At 40.4% G+C, this 7,731-nt stretch overlaps 1 pseudogene; it reads right to left on the bottom strand.

The window, feature by feature from the left end:
• Positions 1–1,338: 1,338 nt before the first annotated feature.
• On the bottom strand, positions 1,339–1,920 carry LOC125744900 (E3 ubiquitin-protein ligase PDZRN3-B-like; annotated as a pseudogene).
• Positions 1,921–7,731: the final 5,811 nt, after the last annotated feature.

Here is a 7,731-nt window from a genome sequence, read left to right as displayed (position 1 = left end):
AACGGGCTCTCGGGTAGTTGCTGAGAGCGTATATCAATAGACTAATACAGCAACCGGAGTCTTTAACCCACATTTCTGCAGAAAAAAACGTGTAAATAAAAGTTTAATTTGTCGGTTTGTGTTTAGTGATTTAGTGTTTGTGTTTAGTATTACTTTATTATGTTAATATAAAAATATAGGCCTATACTTGTGATAGTTTGTTTTTAAAATATTTGCAAGCATATTGTGCACGAGTATACTTGACTGAACCACAAGTATAACAATATAATAATAATAATAATAATAATAATAATAATAATCATCATCATCATCATCATCATCATTATAGCATGAATTAAAATAGTATGATTTGTTTTTACGTTGTTGATTGCATTCAGTTTAATCTTTGTAGCAATTTTGCTGGAGAAATAGGCACTTTTATTTTAATACAAGAAAACAAATGTGCGAGTAATTGGACCCTTGAAATGACATCCATCCATCCATTTTCCAAACCGCTTATCCTAATGGGTCGCGGGGGGTCCGGAGCCCAGGGACGGATTATGGGTTGTGTGGGCCCCACGGGCCCCCTGCACCCCAAGGGCAGCGGCCCCGCTGGCCTGGTCCGTAATCCGTACCTGCCGGAGCCTATCCTGGAAGCAATGGGCACGAGGCAGGGAACAACCCAGGAGGGGGGCCAGCCCATCGCAGGGCACACTCACACACCATTCACTCACACATGCATACCACAGGCAATTTAGCAACTCCAATTAGCCTCAGCATGTTTTTGGACTGTGGGGGGAAACCGGCAAACTCCACACACATGTGACCCAGGCGGAGACTTGAACCTGGGACACAGAGGTGTGAGGCAACAGTGCTAACCACTGCACCACCATGCCACCCCCCCTTGAAATGACATGAAAAGACAAAGTACAGTAATAATACTGTAAGGAGTCACATACAATAAGCTCAAATATACGCATACAAACAGTTATATAAACGCCAAATGCAATAAGTGCATTATTTTAATGATATATTATCCTGCGATGGACTAGCCCCCCATCCCGTGTTGTTCCTTGCCTTGTGCCCAATGGAGTTTAGTAGAGACACAGTCAAGGCCTGGTTAAAATGTAGAATACCACAAAGAGGGCATATGAAAATCAAAAAAGGGGCGCGTTTCATACTTAGTGTAATACAAAGATGCTCTCTGAAAACAATGTATGAAAAATAAAAACGCGATCAAAGGAAGCTGTGAGAAAAGAGGAAACTACTTTCTACAGTATTAGCTGGCAAGGAGGTGCGAGTCCTTCGCGGGGCGCATCCAGCCGGACTCCCTGAATCGCTTCTGGCACTTCAGCGCTGTCAACTGAAACAAAGTTTGACGACAAGCAACTTCTACCTTTTACTCGATTTTAACGATCGCTTTTTTAATTCCTTAAGCAAGTCGGCCGCTTTGGCTTGCAATGTGCTGTTTTGCAATTTGGGATCGTTTAAACAGCAGTTTTTATTTAATACGCGCTCTTTATGGGGCAGCACCAACCTGCCTATAATCATGTGTTTCTCGCATGTGGGAGACCGAGCCCTTCAGGTTCGCCACTGCGTCTCCTCCCCCGTTCCCGCATACGGGAGTAATCGCAGATCTTTGCGCGCTCCGCCACATGCTGCAGCTTCACAGGTTTTTCGCAGCCGCTAACATGATTGTCACATTTAATGTCCAGCTTCAAAATCAAAATTTTCAAAGGGAGAAAGTGATTTAACTCTTTCGCGGACATCCGTCGAAACTTCACCGGACAGATGCTTTTCTGCACAATCCAAGGGAGCAGACAGCGAGCAAAAATACGTGGCCACAAGGGGTTGTCAACAGGTTCTCCAAAACTTCATTACACAAGATGCATATAAAGTCAGGGTTCACAGCCACATTAAACGATCCAACTCAAAGCCCATACTTGCTAACGATTCTTACGGTTTATGTAGAAAGTCTATCCTGTTTGACACTGAGGATAAGCGCTCCAGCCAGCGGCTGTACACGTATTCTTCTCACGTATTATATTACTTGGATAAGACTTCCTTTTACAATTACTACCGTAATAACGATAAGAGAAGGAAAGAAGACAGCAAGAAATATTACATAACATCCGCCTTTCTGTATTTAATTACTGTTTTATTTTTTTATTACCGTTTATTTGTCATTACAACGGTTAACACTTTCATGTTTCATGTTCTAAACCAACCACCGACCTATAAGAATTAAGTTTTTTATTCTTCCGGGAATGTATTTTTAATATGCAAAAAATAAGATTAAAAAAGTGACTGGAACAGTGCACTGTAAGGCATTAACATCTAGTTGTCTGATGTAGATGAAATAAATTTCCTGAATGATTGACTTACTAAACAAACAGACAACTAAATGGGATTTTTTCAAAATGAATGATATTAACAAGCAATGGTAGTACGAGTTCCATCTGTGTTAGTTAATGCTATATATAATTAAGCATTTGTCAACATTTAACTGTATTAATGTAAAACAAATGGTAAAGTAAAACGTAGACATTTTTTGGATTGGAAATGAAAATGTATTTCGGATGTGAAGTCCTTCACTCAACCGACAGGTCACATATAGCAAGGGATGGGGCTAGTCAGGGGGTCATTATGAGAAGCATACTGGAAATGGGGGGGTAATTGTTGCTTCATGCTGAATCTGCTTATTTATCAGACACTCTTGTCCAAAATGAGGACTGAACTGAACTCACAACCTTCAGGTCATAGACACTGATGCATAACCTACTGAGCTACACACCATCATGTTCCACCTGTTGTACTGTTACCAAACTTTATTTGCATCAATGAATCTTATACTCTATACATTACTGGTATGTATACAGTATGGTATCTTCAACATGGTATCAGTCCTCTCCAGTCCTCACTTTGGATGAAAATGTCTGGATAATAAGCAGATGTTGTATCCAGCAGCTCGGAGTGCTTGGACAGAATTCTACCCCCCTTTGTCAGCAGCCATACCACCTGTAGTTTAGATCAGGTAATCTTTCTAAAGCTAAGTAGGTTTGGCCTTCGACAGTAACTGGATAGGAGACCAACTAGGAAGGCCAAGTTGCTGCTGGAAGAGGTGCTGATGGGTGACAGTCTGTATAGATCCCAGTACAGTGATGGGAACACTGTGCTATAAAAATGGAACTGTTCTTTGGATGAGATGAGGTCATAAAAGATCCCTGGGCATCTTTTGATAGAGTTGAGGTGGCACCCTGTTGACCTGCCTAAAATTACCCACCGTGGTCCTTTCATACATAGCCTCCTAATCAAGCCCTATATCTAACTGGTGCATTTTTTCTGGCCCCTTCACCACCTTAGCTACTATTGGTGAGCGTACTGGTGCATAAGGGCAGCTGTTGCATCATCCAGGTAGGTATTACACAGTGGTGCTAGTTGTAGTGGCTGCTCATTGGTTCTGTAAAGTGCTTTGGGTGTCTTGAAGTGCTTTATAAATGTAGCTGTCATTCATATTAAATTGTTCAGTAAAACTGTCAGACCTGTTGTAAGGATTAAGGAAACTGATCTATGTGACCATCATTTATCGTGTTCATGACAGAACAACCAAAACTGTGTCAGGATTAGTTCCTAGCTGGTCCTGTCCTGCCCGTTTCCCTGTTTGGCCAGCTGGTGTTGCTAGCCACCCAATTCTCTTTCCCTTAGTTTTGTGCACTTCACAGGTCCTAGTCTTTTCAGGCTGCTGCATTTCTAAATGGGTTGAGTGTTATGGTTGAGATCTGAGCATCTCCTACTGTTGTGGGGCTGGCCAACTTCAGTGGACTTTTGAGTTTTGTTATTCAGTATTGGGTTTGCCTGGTTATCCCTCTTTCTCCTGTTAGTATTTCCCGGTGTTTGAGTCTTTATTGCCTTATGATTGTTAACGACCCCCACCTGTTCCTTGTTGCCTAAAGTCTTTAGTGATTGATTAACTGGTTATGGCTCACACCTGTCCCTTGTTCAGACCTCATCATCTCTGTATATCGGTGCCTGCCTACACTCTTTTCTTTAGTCAGTAATTGCATTTGCTCCCTGCTTGGTTCCTGAATGGCTTTCTTGTCTGTTGCCCCAAATTTGCTTTGTTCTTGTTTTATCGTCCTTCCTTCATTAGACCCTTTGTGGGTCCTTTTGTTTCCTGTTCTGTTTGTAATAACCCCCTCTGTGTTATCAGTCCACACTGTGGATTGTTCCTTCCATCGTGCTGTGACGTGACAATACTGGACAACACTTGCGGTATACTTATGTGCAGCTTATGAATTTTCTATGAATGCATTATGAAGGTGAACTGAATGTTCTATGAATGTATTACAAAGCCATTATGATTGATATTTATTGATACTTATTGATATTTGATAGAAATGTATTAGTACATTATAAGTTACATCCATCCATTTTCTATACCCACTTATCCTGTGCAGGGTCACAGGGGTCAGGAGTTGATCATAAAAACCATGAGATCATAAAAACCCATCACAGATACTATGGGTTCTGTCAGTCGTTTCTGTACACAGGCTCATCATCCATTCAATCACCATCATAGAAATTAATCAGTGTGGAAATTACAAATATTGCAGAAATCTGACAAAAACAGAAACAAATCCTCAACCTTTTTAGATTGTAGCAAATTAAATTTATTTTATGGCTTGAAAAACACACCCACAGACTCGTTAGTTTTCACAATGAGCACATTGCTTTCTGAGATGACAAAGATTAAAATAAAAATTGCTTTGTCTCGGTCATTTTAAAATGCATTTTAATTAAAGGCTGTAATTTTAACTGTTTTCCACATACAAAGGAAGCATTTCAATCACTGCATCATTTGAACAATACATTTTAAAGACTAACAAACTCGTACAAGTAAATGAAAAAAAAAAATAACACCATGAAACCCCTTTTAAGTCCCTGGTTTCCTGTCATAGAGGGAAAACATACCTTTTGTGTTGTCTGTGTGAGCTACAGAATTTAAAAGCCGTCCTCATCATGAACAATAAAATGCCAGATAATTTCTACTCTAATTTTCCAGCTCACAAAAAACGGCATGGTATTTGAGCTGTATCCCACTGGCTTGCTGAATGGTGGTCGGCATTGTCTGTGGTGTTTGCTGATTAACACGTCTCACAGAGCCAGACTGAGGTAACAACAGGGGATCTGGGACTATTTTATGAGGATTTCATCTCCCCAGCCCCCGAAGCTTGATAAGAGATCAACCCAATCCCTTCGAACACGAGTCCGCTCCAAAACACTGTGACGAGATGCAGATGAAGCATGCTCTCATACAGATCCCCTGCAGCTTTGGGGATACCACCCCTTACTGTGTGACTTACAACCCTGTGATATAGTAAATGTGTAGCCCACCCCACCTCCCCTAAGAAGCAGCTTCCATTTTATACTGAATTATACCTGTAGCATGTTACAAACTGAAAAACTTTCTTGGCCAAAATAGTGAGAGTGGCTTAAAGACAAATATTTTGCTAATTAATTTATGCAACATATGGGCGACAAAAAATCCTTTAAACCATTTATTTATTTGTTTGGATATATTTCTGCCAATAAGGTTGGCAAAAATCAGGTTTTTCAGGACAAAAGACAAACAAAAGAAAGCATAGTGCCAATAGGCCAGTGTTTCCGAACCTGGTCCTTGGGGACTCTCAGACGGTCCATGTTTTTGCTCCCTCTAAGCCCCTGGTAGGGAGCAGAAATGTGGACTGTCTGGCAGGGAGCTTGGAGGGAGCAAAAAAACGTGGACTATCTAGGGGTCTCCGAGGACCAGATTGGGAAACACTGATATAGACAAAGAAAGACTACTTGTTTATTACCGTTGTGTGACGTTATCATAACATCGTGACATCATAACAGAGGGACGTTAAGGGGGAGACACCCTGACATCTGTGCCTTTGTCTCTCAATAGCAATTTACCTGGAAATTTACCTTTCCCAGACTTACAGATCCTTAGTGGTGGTGCTGTCACACAGCTAAAGGCCAGACTCTGACAAAATATTTTCTAAAAGGTTTCATAGCAGTCCTGTAATGCAATAAGGTGAAAGCGCGCACCATGACCAGCAGACCGTGTCAGTGACTCAACATCAACTAAGAGCAAGTTTGACAGATTACACTGACAGATTGGGGCACTCCCAAACATGCCTTTCTTTTTCTCTCTGTTTGGGTAAACCGACTGTTTCTATCCTCCTGAGGGATTTAGGATTTCAGGAATAAATAAAGCTTTGCTTATATGTCACTAGACATAAACAAAGATAAGTGATCTCTAAGATCAAATGAAATGTGCTACTGTAATGTTTGGTAAAGTTTACCGCAGAGGGTGAAAAATACCTTTCCCTACTGCAAATGCAATTCTCTTGTTTATATTCCTTATGCAAAGTAGATTTATCATCTTTTAGGGGGTTTGTTGGTTTACATAGATATTGTGTGATTTAAAGAAATATTGTATATTTCAGCAGTGCATGTGACAGGATTGCCAAAAGGCTTAGTTTAACTCCTGCTTCTCTTTCTCATCTTATTAAATATGAATCTCTTCCCAGCTGTTGAGAAGCTCAGAACTGACAAGTTCTACTTTTCCAGTGCACTGCGAAGGTCTTGCAGGTATCCAAAAACATCTGAGGCATTTGTTTGTTCCTCATTAACTGCTGAACTTATTGAGTTGATGTGCTGACTGTATAAGCAGCCTTGATCACACTATCATCCCTTCATCCTTAGGGTCCCTGAAGATACCATGTTTCACGATTCTCCACCTACCACTATAAGCTCTTGTCTGGCAAAATACAGGACATTAAAATTATACCTCCAATCATGGGTGTCACTACAGATTTCGGGCCCCATGAAAACATATCATACTGAGTCCCCAACCCAGACCAATTGATTTTTTTTTAATCATCCTACCCCCCCCACATACGGTGCCCCTGCCTCTAATGAACCCTGAAACTTTCACATAATTGGTTCAAACTCCGTTCGCCATAACAACAGTGTTCTGATTTAGCCCACAATCGGAAACAAGCGAGAGCAGATGGATAATAAGGAAGTCAAGCATTGGGACTCAGCTGAAAGCTGTAGGTTGAGGTGTATTTTTACAATACTACATATACTGTTAGTTTAGTTTATTTTGCCAGGTAAATTAAGACAGTTCAGAAGCTGTTTTGAAACTGAGCACTGAGCATTGTGTCCAACAATTTCAACTAGCAAATGATATACACAGAGAACAAAGAGCTATATGTGGAATTCACAGAGAGACTTGGGGGATCGTTTTTATAAATAACTGACAACAATGAAAACAAAACATGTCCCTGAAATTATTTTATTTTCTGAATTCCTGCTAGAAATCTACAAAAATAAGTCATCAATCATCATGAACAATAAAATAAAGTGAAACATTAATCTTGAAAGTATGCAGTGGCAATGATTCCAATGGCATTTGTACATTATTTGAAACAGAAAATTAACAAAGAGCTGGGATGAGTGGTAAGGTGATGGATGGATGGACCGATGGACAGATGGATGGATGAGAAGTTACCCACACTTGTAAACGTGCGCTGAACAAATGAATAACAGTTCAATTTTGGCAAACAGCATGGGCTGAAGAGAAAACCTTTAGGCAAGTATAGATCCAGTCAATATTCTGAGGGTAAACATTTCATTACTGGAAAAACATGCTGAAGGTTACTTTCAAATTAAAAGACTACTGCTTTGTGTCGACATGCTGTA

This window comes from Brienomyrus brachyistius, chromosome 6 (assembly GCF_023856365.1).
Source record: "Brienomyrus brachyistius isolate T26 chromosome 6, BBRACH_0.4, whole genome shotgun sequence".
In the NCBI taxonomy this organism is placed as follows: Eukaryota; Metazoa; Chordata; class Actinopteri; order Osteoglossiformes; family Mormyridae; genus Brienomyrus; species Brienomyrus brachyistius.
Note: the sequence above shows the minus strand (reverse complement) of the source record. Positions and strands in the feature narration are given on the sequence as shown.